At 46.2% G+C, this 16,205-nt stretch overlaps 1 protein-coding gene across 6 annotated transcripts in view; it reads right to left on the bottom strand.

Annotated features, from left to right (window-relative positions):
- Positions 1–16,205, bottom strand: part of POU2F1 (POU class 2 homeobox 1) — a 615,583-nt gene that overhangs the window by 480,475 nt on the left and 118,903 nt on the right. The gene's annotated exons all lie outside the window — the stretch shown is intronic.

Genomic DNA, 16,205 nt, shown 5'->3' with positions numbered 1-16,205 from the left:
GCCTGCCGCTTTGTGCATGTAAATGCAACACATGCATTTTTAACATTGCGGCGGGTGCAGCTTGAAGCTGCACCCGCCCCAATGTAAAAAATACAGGATGTGACCGCCACCCTGGCGGTCACATCCTAATTGCCATGGAGGGACCGCCGCTGCCCATGCGGACGGTCCCTCCTACTCAGGGGTGGCGGACGGACGCAAGTCCGTCCGCCATCCTAATCGACCCCTTAGTTCTGAAAATTAATTTCTGGGAAACATTAGCAAAGTATTATCACCTACTGTCCCAAATCATTTTCATTATGTGGCAAACTATATGCTGTTCTGAAACATCCAGAGGCATTTATGTGCTTGCTCCTCTCTGTATTCCAGTTCCAGGTGGTTTTGCCCAGAAGCGACACTTACGTAAATTCCAAATTTTCACCTTGGTCCCAACAAATTTTAAGCTCACTGATTCCAAAATGATGCCAAACACATTCTTCACTGTACGAGTGACTGTAAACCAAACAGAGCCAAATCTCAAAGCAATTTAACAACCACAGACCTGTGTTATCTTTTTACGTTTGGGATTTGTACAGTGATACAGTTCACATATATTAATAGCAGTGTAGCTTGAGTGGCGGCAGCAATGAAACAACGTTTACGGAAAAGTAAAAAACATTTTAATTAGAAAAGCACCCATTGAAATATGCAGTAGAAAATAAATTGACTACTAGAACATGTAAATGAACACCTGTGTGGCTCTTATTCGAGGTATGCACCTCAATGTATATGGCTTGACGGCATCACACAAAGAAAGATTGTCTTTCGATTATGACATTATGCTAAGCTTTGGACAGAAAGCCTATAAAAACAAGCATTTGCAATGCAATAGGTCTCGCATTAGGAAAGGTTGAGCTATTGGTCTTGTAAATGACAATTTTTTTATTTATGTGTTGGTTTTGAAAATAGCTAAATTAATAGCTTTGTCATTTACAATGCCAATAGTTAACTTTCGCAAATGTGACACCTATAACCGTGATGCTGTGGTGGTACGGAGTGGTGCTGTGGTGCTGCTGAGTGATGCTGTGGTGGTGCTGAGTGGTGCTGTGGTGGTGCTGAGTGATGCTGTGATGGTGCTGAGTGGTGCTGTGGTGCTGCTGAGTGGTGCTGTGGTGGTGCTGAGTGGTGCTGTGGTGGTGCTGAGTGGTGCTGTGGTGGTGCTGAGTGGTGCTGTGGTGGTGCTGAGTGGTGCAGTGGTGGTGCTGAGTGGTGCTGTGGTGATAGAGTGAGGGGCGATAGATAGAGTGAGGGTGATAGATAGATAGATTGATAGAGTGAGGGGTGATAGATAGAGTGAGGGGTGATAGATAGAGTGAGGGGCGATAGATAGAGTGAGGGGGGATAGAGTGAGGGGTGATAGATAGAGTGAGGGGTGATAGATAGAGTGAGGGGCGATAGATAGAGTGAGGGGGGATAGAGTGAGGGGCGATAGAGTAAGGGGCGATAGAGTAAGGGGCGATAGATAGAGTGAGGGCGATGGATAGATAGATGGATAGATAGATGGATAGATGGTTAAAGAGATAGATGGATAGATAGATGGATGGATAGATAGATGGATAGATATAGTGTGAGGGCAATAGATAGATAGATAGAGTGAGGGCAATAGATCGATAGAGTGAGGGCGATAGATAGATAGAGAGATAGAGTGAGGGCGATAGATAGATAGGGTGAGGGCGATAGAGTGAGGGCGATAGATAGATAGATAGAGTGGGGGCAATAGATAGATAGATCGAGTGAGGGCGATAGATAGAGTGAGGGCAATAGATAGATAGGATAGATAGATAGAGTGAGGGTGATAGATACAGTGAGTGCGATAGATAAATAGATAGATGGTTGTGTGTGGTTGTGTGGTTGTGGTTGTGTGTGTTGTGTGTGGTGTTGTGGTTGTGTGTGTGTGGTTGTGTGTGTGTGGTTGTGTGTGGGGTTGTGTGTGTTATGTTTGGGGTTGTGTTTGGGGTTGTGTGTGGTTGTGTGTTGTGTTTGTGTTGTGTGTGGTTGAGTGTGGTTGTGTGTGGTAGAGTGTGGTTGTGTGTGTGTGCTTGTGGTTGTGTGGTTGTGTGTGTGTGGGTGTGTGTTTGTGTGTGTGGTTGTGTGTGTGTAGTTGTGTGTTGGTGTAGTTGTTTGTGTGTGTGTGTGGGGGGGTTGTGTGTGGGGGGGTTGTATCTGTATGGGAGTGTGTGTGTTTGGGGTTATGTGTGTGGTTGTGGGTTGTGTGTGTGGGGGGGGTGTGGTGAGGGTGTGGTTGGGGTGTGTGTGGGGTGGGGGGGTGTGGGGTGTGGGTGAGGGGTTGTTTGTGTGGGGGGTTGTGTGTGGGGGGGTTGTTTGTGTGGGGGGTTGTGTGTGGGGGGGTTGTGTGTGGGGGGGCTGTGTGTGGGGGGTTGTGTGTGTGGGTGGGTGGGGGTGTGTGTGGGGTGTGTGTGTGTGGTTGAACGGAAATGCTGAATCAGGAGAAAAGGGCAACGTGGCAAAAGGGTGGATGACAAGCAGGTCAATGTGAGCAGAAGAGCAAGGGTTTCCTTAGCAATAATGTTTCTTTGAGTTCATCACGCTGTCAGCAGTGACGTGCGTGGCGCCGGATGTATTTTGTTAGTAAAGTGAAAAGAGCAGCAGCAACGGCTTAGCGAGAGAACCAGATATCGCCCCGGGATGCTATTAGGTGGTGCCGGTAGGAGATATATGCAGCGAGCGCCCAAGGGTATATTTATTAGTGAGCAAGTAATTGAGAGCAGACACGAAACAGTGTCTGTGTTGGTTTTGAAAATAGCTAAATTAATAGCTTTGTCATTTACAATGCCAATAGTTAACTTTCGCAAATGTGACACCTATAACCGTGATGCTGTGGTGGTACGGAGTGGTGCTGTGGTGCTGCTGAGTGATGCTGTGGTGGTGCTGAGTGGTGCTGTGGTGGTGCTGAGTGATGCTGTGATGGTGCTGAGTGGTGCTGTGGTGCTGCTGAGTGGTGCTGCTGAGTGGTGCTGTGGTGGTGTTGAGTGGTGCTGTGGTGGTGCTGAGTGGTGCTGTGGTGGTGCTGAGTGGTGCTGTGGTGGTGCTGAGTGGTGCAGTGGTGGTGCTGAGTGGTGCTGTGGTGATAGAGTGAGGGGCGATAGATAGAGTGAGGGTGATAGATAGATAGATTGATAGAGTGAGGGGTGATAGATAGAGTGAGGGGTGATAGATAGAGTGAGGGGCGATAGATAGAGTGAGGGGGGATAGAGTGAGGGGTGATAGATAGAGTGAGGGGTGATAGATAGAGTGAGGGGCGATAGATAGAGTGAGGGGGGATAGAGTGAGGGGCGATAGAGTAAGGGGCGATAGAGTAAGGGGCGATAGATAGAGTGAGGGCGATGGATAGATAGATGGATAGATAGATGGATAGATGGTTAAAGAGATAGATAGATGGATAGATAGATGGATGGATAGATAGATGGATAGATATAGTGTGAGGGCAATAGATAGATAGATAGAGTGAGGGCAATAGATCGATAGAGTGAGGGCGATAGATAGATAGAGAGATAGAGTGAGGGCGATAGATAGATAGGGTGAGGGCGATAGAGTGAGGGCGATAGATAGATAGATAGAGTGGGGGCAATAGATAGATAGATCGAGTGAGGGCGATAGATAGAGTGAGGGCAATAGATAGATAGGATAGATAGATAGAGTGAGGGTGATAGATACAGTGAGTGCGATAGATAAATAGATAGATGGTTGTGTGTGGTTGTGTGGTTGTGGTTGTGTGTGTTGTGTGTGGTGTTGTGGTTGTGTGTGTGTGGTTGTGTGTGTGTGGTTGTGTGTGGGGTTGTGTGTGTTATGTTTGGGGTTGTGTTTGGGGTTGTGTGTGGTTGTGTGTTGTGTTTGTGTTGTGTGTGGTTGAGTGTGGTTGTGTGTGGTAGAGTGTGGTTGTGTGTGTGTGCTTGTGGTTGTGTGGTTGTGTGTGTGTGGGTGTGTGTTTGTGTGTGTGGTTGTGTGTGTGTAGTTGTGTGTTGGTGTAGTTGTTTGTGTGTGTGTGTGGGGGGGTTGTGTGTGGGGGGGTTGTATCTGTATGGGAGTGTGTGTGTTTGGGGTTATGTGTGTGGTTGTGGGTTGTGTGTGTGGGGGGGTGTGGTGAGGGTGTGGTTGGGGTGTGTGTGGGGTGGGGGGGTGTGGGGTGTGGGTGAGGGGTTGTTTGTGTGGGGGGTTGTGTGTGGGGGGGTTGTTTGTGTGGGGGGTTGTGTGTGGGGGGGTTGTGTGTGGGGGGGCTGTGTGTGGGGGGTTGTGTGTGTGGGTGGGTGGGGGTGTGTGTGGGGTGTGTGTGTGTGGTTGAACGGAAATGCTGAATCAGGAGAAAAGGGCAACGTGGCAAAAGGGTGGATGACAAGCAGGTCAATGTGAGCAGAAGAGCAAGGGTTTCCTTAGCAATAATGTTTCTTTGAGTTCATCACGCTGTCAGCAGTGACGTGCGTGGCGCCGGATGTATTTTGTTAGTAAAGTGAAAAGAGCAGCAGCAACGGCTTAGCGAGAGAACCAGATATCGCCCCGGGATGCTATTAGGTGGTGCCGGTAGGAGATATATGCAGCGAGCGCCCAAGGGTATATTTATTAGTGAGCAAGTAATTGAGAGCAGACACGAAACAGTGACTTCATGGGTTTCATACAAGCAACGTTTTAGATTAGAACATGAAAATGGGATTAAAAAAAATCGGGAAATGTATTTTCTCCATTGATTTATTTAAAAGCGGAGGCAATTTTGGACGGGAGTGAACGCTAAATTGTAAGTACATTTTTAAGCCTATTTCAGAAGATTCCACTGCGACTCACTTGCAACTCGTGCACACACCGTCCTGCCTTGTCTTAAAAAAACAACCTGTTTTTCGACGCGAGGTTAGGTAGTCTTTCAGATCCAAAATATCCTTTTGTTTAAACTTTCTGAAAATTAAACGTGTTGCAAACTCAAGTGCTATATAAGCCAGAAGTGGTCGACAAGAGTGCAGTCGTTTAGAACATACAAGGAAAGTTTGGCTGTGCTGGATAAAATTCACCAAGCCAAGTGCATGCATTCAGATTAGGTATACTGCGCGTCTTGAAGTGCCTCACCCCAAACAGGCACTAAACATCAGAGTGTGTAGTGTTGTACTCAAATCTCTCAAATCCTAGTGCCACCGTGTTCGTGCGGCCCGCAGTTTTCTCGAGTCTTCCACCAGCGCAATGGAAAGCGGGAGTTATCTCTGCAGATGCAGGAGAGTGGAAAGGGTCTCCCCCGGGCCTTTATCTGGGTCGCCAGCTGTTCCACACGAACGCCGTGCCCGATAAGTGCCACAGCTGTGACATGAGCAGACACCAGTCGGTGCATCGAAGGGGTTCTCCCTTTACACTCGCCAGAGCATGACGTCACCGACGTGCAGAATATGGAAATACTGGGCGCCCTCGAAACATACTTAGAAGGCGCGTGTGCTCTGACGAATATTCACACACGCACAAAATGAATACTTCGAGCCAACTGATGGATAATCAGGCGATTCTCTTAAAGGCACTAAATGTAAGAGACCTTTTTAGACGAGGGCTTCAAATAGTTTAAAAGGTTTGACATTCTCGGCGGTATGCCGATATCAACACAGACAACACAGTGAGTACTCGAGTGTGTGCTCTGTGTTGACTGGAAACCGGTATATCGCCGAAAACGTAAAACCTTCTCATTTGACGCCCTCATTAAAAAATCTAGCTGCGTTGTCCCTCAGGGATCAATATTACCCATGTTTCTCTGCAATCAAAGCGCATGTGCTGTTGATCAGTGAGTGTCCATTCACGCGCATGCTATATGGCACAGGGTTTATCCTTCCGTTATAGAGAGCCACAGTTTAAAAAAAACGGAAGTCAGGCACTTTTGCCTGAGACGGGGGCGGGGCCTGCAATCCAGCAGGAAGTCCCGCCCGCCGCCACAGCCGCCGCCGCCGAGGAAGAAGTGGAGCGATGAGACACTGAACACGCCGAAAGAGCCCGGTAAGTGGTGGGGATGGGGGTCACGCGCGTGTGTATGTGTCTGGAGTGCGTGTGTGTGACTGTGGGGGAGGGGGGTGTGTGTGAGCGAGTGTCTGCCGTGTGCCTGCGTGTGCATGCGCTCGCCTGTGTGTGCGCATGCAGAGGGGTGGGGGGTGGGGGGTGGGGGCTGCCTATATGTGAAGCGCTCTGATACCTGATTCGGTTCGGGGCTGGGAAATAAAAAAAAAAATTTAAAAAAAATGCTGAGTTACTCTGCGCATGCGCGGGTGAGACGCGCGCTCCCGCGGTGAAAACCGCGAAGGAAACGCTCGTGTCAGATTGGTGTCCACTCTCCCAATAACGGGCAACATTAGGTCTGAAGCAGACTCTCTCAATGCTCACGCATTGAGAGTACGTCTGCTCGACCTAAAAAGGAAGCATTCACTCGGAATCTGGCCACAAGTGACCTAGGAAGGGCACCTCATTCACAATACTGATGTACATTCATGAAGATTTACTGAGCGAAAAAAGAAATATTCAGCATGATTATTTATCCCAACCCTCTCTGGCCTGCCTTTCATGATCGAGCTTCACCACAGAATCTACAAATATGAGCTCGAAAACGAACCTTTTATTGACGATTCTGGTAATGTCAATTTCAGCGATATTTTGTGAGAAGTTGATAAATGCTAAGCAGAGGAGAGATTTCCTAAGAATTCAATGAGAAGGTTGCTTAGAAGAACTCAGAGTATTATAGATGATTCTTTGTCACCAGCTCTAAAACAAAACTCTAGACTACAACCTCCACAGTGCAAAAATGGATGTGCCAAATGAGTCATATTTGGTAGACTTTTGGGCAACTAGTAATCTACGTGACAACACTATATGTCCACAATCTATAAACGCACGATGCATTCAAAAATGTCGCAGGGCCATGGAGCATTAACTTATGTAGGAGTGGCCTGAAATATTCGGCAAAGACCGAAACCTTATACAGAGTCACGTGGTTCATAGTAAACTAAAGCTATCTACCACATGGCATTATTGACAATGGGCGGTGTCCTCGGGCAGGCTGACTACAGACAAGCCGCTACGAACAGCTAGCTCATTGCAACAGACATAATTAAGTTTCATTACACGGAACTGTCGACTGCCATTTATTTCCCAGCGTTTTTCAATCATTACTTTACATGAGTTATCTGGCATTGTGATTACTTAAGGCTTGTTTGTAGCCATATTAGTATAAAGTGAATTCCCACGTGTGCCTTAAGTATGGAATGATAATGTTTTTACTGCTGATAAATGTTCCAATGTTCAATAAATATGCTACACAGCACATTTAATTTCAATCTTAAAAAAACGTTTACCAGAAGGTGGTTTAGGAGTGCATCGGGATTTCTACATTATTAAAAGATATTTGGCTTCAGAATTTGCGAGAAAGCAAACCAGTAGAGTTGTTGAGTAATTGTCACCAGTACTACACCATGTTTCTGCAGCCAGACTTTCCTTTTGCAAACAACTGTCATCCGGAACTTCGGCCCAGCGCAAGAATACATTTGTTTGCTAAACGAAAGGTTAGGAAAATAAATGAAACCATGTACATTGGTGTCCGCTTACACGCGAGACAAACAGGAGGAAACACGAGATACATAGGGGAAGTAACTTGGACTCCCCTTGAAGATGTGCGATGAACAACGACAGACAGTGGACTGAGAAAATAAGGCACAAAGAGAGAGACGACAAGGCAAAAGTGGCGGCCTACGTGTTACATTTGTTGAAGTTCAACTGGGAAACGTTCCAAATACACACAGAAACACTTAAAACAAAATTATAGTTGTTACTGTTGCAGTTTTTTTAACGCTTCAACTTTCCATTGCACAAGCAGAAAAACGACTGGGTCCTAGTAAAAACACTTATATCCCTGTTGTAATTCCTCAACTGAACCCACGGTGACGAGTAACGGGAATTCTTGGTACTTGTGGGTTATTATCTTGCATGCCAGTGCCTAGTGCATGTGTACCACCTCTCCCAAGTACCCTGTCAACCTCCTCCAGTCAATATGCTTAATAATAAACCCAAGATGACTTTCCTTCTCCTATCGCAGTCTCTCATCGTACTATTTTCTATATGTGCATCGTACTAGGTAGATTTGCACGCTGTAAACTAAATATCTACACACGAGTGTGAGTTGAAGGTTGGGATATGGCATGGGAGTTGAAGTCCCTAATTCTGAGGGAATGTACGGGAATACTCTAAAAAAACTGGACGCTCCTTGTAGCCCTGCATATAGGAGTTTATATCTAAACTCGGGTGGCAGATAGCGGTTATTGGGCATGTGTGCGTGGACCACCGTATAGTTGTGAATGAATGGAAAAAGTTTGTGTCATTGTGGTTTGCGAGTTTCCGGAAGGTCATGTTACCGAGCATGTGAAGGGAAACCTCTGTGCACGTGTGTGTGTGTGTGTGTGTGTACATCCCCGTCAGTCTGCAACTGTATGTAAAAGCCCATGCTCATGTTATTTACGTGCGTGGAGGTCTAAGGATATCTTAGTTTTTCTTGGTTCATATATATGCCAGCCTATCCCGTGTCACCCTCAAACACTGCCTGTGTCCTAGCTGCCTGGAACTCCCTCGCACGGTGGCGGGGTCAACCTAATAGAATGATTAGGCGCTTGCCCTTTCTTACCCCCCCAGATCCCAAGCTTGAGCTCAGACCGGTCCAAGTTCTGCACGTAATCTCCTAGGTACCGGTTCAGGAGGTCGGCGATCACCGACTCCAGCACCATAGTGACAGCTGCTGCGGGCGCACTCCTGCTCGCACTGATGGAGCCTCCCTCTGCGCGCCCCCGCCCCCTGACAGCCACACCGCGCGCCCCCGCTCCGGATAGCCACTGCGGGCGCGCATCACGCGGCTGCGCATGAGCCCTCGACCTGCTTTTGACAGGCGTAACAAGGTGTGTGGTGGGGCAGAGAGGAGGCCCGGGCCCTTCCCTCGGCGCTGCCGCGTCCAGGACCGAGGACGCCTGTCACATTACCTGCACCCAGCGACCTTCGCAGGACACGCCGCTCCGGCCCGGAGTCCAAACTCTACATTCTACAGACATCAGAGGGGACTCACCGGCCGCTGCTGCAGCCCCATCCGAAGGGCTGCGTCAATAAATAATACAACTCTTTCGTTTAACTCTCCCGGTAGGCTGGTGGCGGCTCTCGGGTTTCTGCCTTCTTGGGTTACCGCACATACCATCAGTGCTTTGTTTCACAGAGGGGAACCAGCTTCCACCCTCTGGAAAGTCCACGCTAACATGTGCCTTTTTATTATTTCAATAGTTTCACTACCTTACTGGAAAAAAGAGCTGTGAGCGTGCACTCTCCCGAACTTCCGGTGTCGGGATGTGCACGCTCACGGCTGTCGTGGGGCGGGTTTCCGTCTTATGCGCCCACGGAGTGGATGGCCGGCCCAGAGGAGTGGTGTCAGCAGAAGTCAGGAGTGGCGGCTGAGGCTGCTGATGCGGTAAGTGGGGCTTAGTCGTGGGGGTGGGGAGGTGTGTCTGTGTGACTGTGTGACTGCGTGTGCGTGCACTTCCCTGAGTGTGAATGTGGAGCAAGAGATGTGCGTGCGTGCCTGTACGTGCGCATCCACGGTCCGAATCGCCGCGCGTGCCCCAGTCTGTCTCCCTTCAGAGCTAACTCGGCGACAATAGGTCTCCAGAGCTCGACCTAAAAAGGAACATACATGTGGACGGCTCGGGCCTGAAGAAGGAAACTAGGAGTTCTTGGGAGAGTTCATCCCTGTATATCAAGCAGAGAGGCCTGCTTTAGCAGTCTGATTGAGCCCCATAATGTGGGAGACTTAAAGGAACATTTTTGCAAAGACCACTCCCACATACTTTTGTTTCTGGACACAGAACACAACTTATTTTACCTTGTAAATAACACCTCTAGGGCTCACCACTAGTAGGGTGGCTTTCAGAGCCAAGAGTATGAGCTTCAGCTTAATACATGGTTCCACGGGGTATTTCTGTAGCACAAACTTAGCCAAAAGGTAGCAGAGCACAGTACATGGTGCATACAGTCAGTCATACAGCAACAAGCATACGGTAAACAGATGATAGAAAAGGTAGCTGGTAGCTGGTATCCGGCCAGTAATGTTTTGTTATGTACTGTTCTGTAAAGAGGTGGATATTCAACTCTTTCCTAAATTGGAGCAGTAAAGGGCAGTCCTGAAGGATATTAGGAGGTTGTTCCAGATCCAGGGTCCACAGACTGAAACTGTGTCCTGGCTGGTCGAGAACCACAAGAGATGGTGAGCTGGTCTGCAAGATAACCACAGATGCGGATTGTGATGGCTTACAAATGATACAGCTGGTTAGGAAATGGTGCGATCTGACAAGTGGAGGTAATGGAGTACCATGAAGATGGCAGTACCAAGACCAAAATATGTTTTCTAGTATGATTAGTGTTGCCTTCCCAGCATGAATCTGAGAAAAGTCCTGCACTGACCACAGACTGTTGCATTAGACAGCTGTCAGAATCTGAACCAAGTTTTGATTTTTCACATCTGCTGGGTGAGAAACTAAGGTCTAGGGTGGGGCAGTAACCACCTTACTTTTTCGAAAGAAATACAGTGTAAAGAAATAGCGCATACAATATGCCTCCATGCTTTCCGGGGGATCTGTATCGGTTCAATTGATCTTACAAAGAGGTGCTTTTGTACCTCCTGCACAAGTCTTGGGGTGCACACTTGGGCACAGAAGTCCTTTGTGGTAGCCATGGAAAATGTAGAGCATAGGCATTATACACTACTTAGAGATGGCTTTTTACCTTGGTCAAATGGTGGTAGTGTAGAGAAAGCTGCCCTCCCCCTCCCACACACACAAGGAGTGGAGTGTGCCTTTGGAGAAGGTTCTGCAAAGGACAGATGATCTCTGAGAGGTCTGAGAATTCCTGGATTCTGGCGAGGTCTGGTATCGGGGTGATATTTCTTTTGAAACAACTTGAATTGGGTTGTTTCCCGATTCGGTGCAGGTCACAGCCAGGGTATTCGAGTATTAGGACTTATGGGTTGGAATTACCAGAAGATCTTTAACAGCTGGAAGAAACGGAGAAGAAATGCTTTACACGATCCAGGTCGACTACTTCAGAAAGATCTTGTCCATCTTTCTATTGGCAGTCCAAGAACTTGAGTTAAACTGTTGATTCATGGTCAGCATGGAATTTATGGTCTTTGTGGCAATAATAGTTATGTCATGCAACCACTGTTCAGTAGCTTCTTTACCTAGACTGAGCATTTATACCCTTTTTAGGTCAAGTCTAAGGGAAGCGCGCATACGCTGCTTGCTCTGCGAGGCATGCTGTATTAGGGTATGCACTGGAAGCCCCTCCCACTCTCCACCCATATTTGTCATTAGATTGTGTCATAGACCTTCATGAATTCTTGCTTCCGATTCATTCATAAGTAGACTTGCTAGTCCCTCCTTGCCTGCATTTGTTACCGCCTATAACGACTGGCCCTTTTACTTCGGTTGTTACGCAGGACGCCTCATTTAGTCTGAGTACTATTTATTTTTTCAATGAATGTGGGACAATGGCGGCGCTTGAATTTGAAGCGCACCCACACAGCACTCGTGGTACAATGGCAGGTGCTACTTGTATACGGAGAGCGCAATGTGCGCTTTCACTTAAATAGTGGCTGCCCCCCACCCCTAACACACACACACATAAACCACTCTCGGGACAATTGCGGGTGCTACTTATATACGGAGAGCACAATGTGCGCTTTCACTTTAATTAGGCACAGGTCGCCGAAGCAGCCTGGTGATGGTTGGGCAGAAAGTGAAAGTTTTACATGTGGGTAGGTACATAAAGGCTTCTACCTAAACGGGTTTTTTACCGTCAATAGTCTTAACATGGTGGCTTTGGGCGCGTGACACTCCAGGTATTCTAGTAGTAGTTGTTGGGGGAAAAAGAAACTTTTCTGGTTCCAGGTTGATCAGGAAGTGGTATTAGAAGATCAGGGGCTTGCTTGCTTTCTGCAATGCAGTAAATGTGTTAAAAACTCATTGAAGAGCAGCGGACAAGGATTACTTAGGGCATAAGACGCTCCTCTCCGTACAGTAATGGCCAGTACAATTCATACCAGAGAAAGGGAGCGGCGTACCCTTATCACGGTCGCAGAGTTACTCTGAACGGACTATCTTTGTCTTTAGGACCCTGTTTAATTCTGTGTTCTTCCATCTTGCTTTTTTGCACAGAACACTACATATTTGCAATTACGCTGTGAGTTTTCATTAGATCGAGACTAGCCCAACCAGCATCTCGCCACTGTTCTATTACTTGCAGTGAATTATTTTAGGTATAACCAGGATTTTAAGTGGGATGAAAAAACTGGGGGCCTCTAAAAGGGGCATGGTAAACCTGCTGAAGGAGAATGGTTAACACAATTAGAGGCATGGCTTAAATAATTCCATGTGTTTGCAAACTGATCTTGCATCCTGGGTGGCATACCTTTGTCAGATTTCAACTTTACCATCACTCGTGCAAGTAGCAAGGATTGCAAGCATTTGCAACGCAATAGGTCGCGCAATTGCGAGATTTTGAGCTATTGGATTTGTAAATGACGATGCCTTTTATTTATGCGTTTAAAATACCTGCTATAATACAAGGCATTGTCCTTTACAATAGCAATAGATCAAAGTGTTTAAAAGGCGAGGCCTATTGCATTGCAAATGATTGTTGTGCATCGTTCAAGGGCAGGATGTCTTGGTGACATATCAGTGACAAAGCTTATAGCGGGCCATGACAGAGCTGGGGTGTGCTTGTCTCAGTAAGATATCACCCAACTGGAACATTCCCACGCATGATGACATAATTGGACATACACTAGATGTGAATCCTTTTACACCTGTGTAATTGTATGCCACAACTGCATACTAATATGAAGGTGTAGGCTTAATGTAAGGAATGGAACGCGAGTATAACGAGGCATAGTCTCCCTTGCGAGTTTGTGACCGCTCACACACACGCCAGTATGTGTGTATTAAACTGCTCTGTCCATTTCCCATCATGGCAATGGTCAAAGCTTTGCTCCTGAAAATGGTCGCAGTAAATCATCTTCCACAGGCGGGGAAACAAAATATGGCAAAGTTGGTGAACAAATGCACATCAACACTTGCATTTCCAGAGTGAAACTTTACACTGCACGCATTTCAGACTGACAATGTTAATGTTTAAAAAAGTTATAAGAATTTCCCATGATTGGGAACCCGAAACTGGTATAGCTTTTCCAGGTGCATACCTAGAAATGTATGAATGTATATGAATTAAAAAAACTGCAATAGCTTATTCAAATGGAGGGGTAGATCTCCTAACGTACTTTAACACTTTTTCTGAGTATTGGCCAAAATGGTTTTAACGTCCATTTGATAGGTGCTCAGGTTCTCAAGCCTCAGTCATATCATTCCATCACCAAGAGCCTATTGAGTACACCATAGGTTGAGCTTCTCGGGCAAACAACTCTTGTTGTCCATCTCCTGAATCAACTTCACACCCAATTAGCACAAGAAAACTACCCCCACAAACCCAAAGAGCATCACATTCCCACTTTTCAATCTTCACAAATGTAAGGGACATCTGATAGGCATTGAATTCTTTGACTCTGGCAGACTAAATCTGCCAAACAATTTGAGCACTATGTTCTATCAGGCGCACAGGTGAGTAAAAAATACTCAAAGCCATGAATCCACTTTCAAAAGAAATGGTTATCCAACATGGTTTAACCCAGACTTCAAAGAAAAAACAAAGGTGGTGATGGACGGAGCGTTGACAACACAAACACTCACCCCCCAGTCAACTGATCTGGGTTTAATCCATCACCGTTCTTTAGCTCACTCCGCCACCCCAGTTCAGACATGGCCATATGCAAATCAGTCTGACCCCTGTGCCTCATGGGAACAGTCCAGCCCGAACTGCCAAGCCATGTCTTCCCTGGACCGGAATCAAGCTTCCCAGGACCGGTTTCTGGCATTACAGCTGTCTTCAGCCGGGCTTGCTTGACTCCAGTGGCAAAGTGAGCAAGGGACTCACGTCTGAGCATATCCTGCCAACTTAGGGCGAACAAAGAAAAACCAAAGGTGGTGATGGACGGAGCGTTGACAATACAAACACTCACCCTCAGTCAACTGATCTGGGTTTAATCCATCACCGTTCTTTAGCTCACTCCGCCACCCCAGTTCAGACATGGCCATATGCAAATCAGTCTGACCCTGTGCCTCATGGGAACAGTCCTGCCCGAAGTGCCAAGCCATGTCTTCCCTGGACCGGAATCAAGCTTCCCAGGACCGGTTTCTGGCATTACAGCTGTCTTCAGCCGGGCTTGCTTGACTCCAGTGGCAAAGTGAGCAAGGGACTCACGTCTGAGCATACCCTGCCAACTTAGGGCGAACAAAGAAAAACCAAAAGTGGTGATGGACGGAGCGTTGACAATACAAACGCTCACCCCCAGACAACTGATCTGGGTTTAATCCATCACCGTTCTTTAGCTCACTCCGCCACCCCAGTTCAGACATGGCCATATGCAAATCAGTCTGACCCTGTGCCTCATGGGAACAGTCCTGCCCGAAGTGCCAAGCCATGTCTTCCCTGGACCGGAATCAAGCTTCCCAGGACCGGTTTCTGGCATTACAGCTGTCTTCAGCCGGGCTTGCTTGACTCCAGTGGCAAAGTGAGCAAGGGACTCACGTCTGAGCATACCCTGCCAACTTTTTTTTTTCTTTAACCCAGGCTTCAAACATAAAACTGAGCACCACATGGAAGGAGAAGAATCCATCAATTAATGGTTAATGTAACCTTGATAGACAAAAGTAGGGGTTCATTTTTCTGATCATTTTAAGCATAGTACAGTGTTTACTCTTTTCACACCATGCTTCCCTCAAAGGGTGCCACAGGCTTCAAGTAAGCAACTACACAAGTGTTATGTCCTCTTATTGATGTTCTTGGAAAACGCTATAAAGTAAAGCACAGCACCTAATAGTCTTTTATACAATTCGGTCACAAACATGATTTTTAGCCCAATACAGTGACCAAATCCACAGTCGCACACATTCACTTCATGGTCACACATTCATCAGATTGTTCACAGCAACATTATGAATCATAGTGGGAGAAACTCCTGCATACTGCACTCAAATAGAAGGTTATCATGGATTTAATAACCAAATTCTCTTCAAGTGATCAGTGCACAAATAACATGCAGAAATGTCAAATGTACGAGTAGTCCATCTCTACAACCACAGAATAAATCGATTGCTTTTATGAATCTCATACTCCACAGTCAATGGATAAAACAGCACATCGCACAGACTGTACACAGAATGCTTCTCAATACTGATTGAGATAGGTACATATCTAGAATTGTTTTTTTAAATATGCTATTTCTGATGTATGTGTGCTAAACAAGTTTGACACTATTTTCTAATAAAGTTGCACACTTCTGCATCTAATGCTACGTCATAAGTTAGGTTTCAGGTCCATTTAATGGACAGAACATATTTTGAACATGGAGTATTTGCTTACTTTGTATGTATCCACCAGGAACTTGGTCCAACTACATTCTATGCATCCATACTACAGGGACTAACAACAAATTTGCCGGTGAAGTAAGAGTCTACCTGAATCAATATTGTCAACCAGTAGCAAAAGATAAGTAAAAAGTGAAGCCTGAAAAGAAATTATAGTTGTTAGCGTCTTGAACTATATGGGCTTCAATTATATGGGCTTATAATCTTTGTTTTGCTCACAAATTTTCAATAAAAATATTTTAAATTTAAATAGAAACAAAGCAGAAAGAATAATGTGGTAATTTGTCATTTTGTGGTGTTGCATTGCTATCTGTTACTTTAATGGTCCTTAAGTTGAAGATCTGGTACATATTTCATTACTTTAAATTCTGAAGAAATACTGTGACAACAACCCTTTTAAATGAAGGTTGGCTGATGCAGCATCCAAAGAGACTGCTTTTATTTGTTCCTAACAAATTGACCTTGTTTTCTATGATAAAAACTGATATTGGTTCCATAGCTCTGTCAGACAACACTGTAAATTGGGCATAACAGTTGCACGATTGTTTGCATTGTACTATTGGACGGCAATCTTTGTGGCTCCTGTTTATATTTGTAAAACTTAATAAAAACTTTTTTTTTTTTTAAATGTGTCTCCAATGA

Source organism: Lissotriton helveticus, chromosome 8 (genome assembly GCF_964261635.1).
Source record: "Lissotriton helveticus chromosome 8, aLisHel1.1, whole genome shotgun sequence".
In the NCBI taxonomy this organism is placed as follows: Eukaryota; Metazoa; Chordata; class Amphibia; order Caudata; family Salamandridae; genus Lissotriton; species Lissotriton helveticus.
This window is presented reverse-complemented; position numbering and strand designations above follow the sequence as displayed.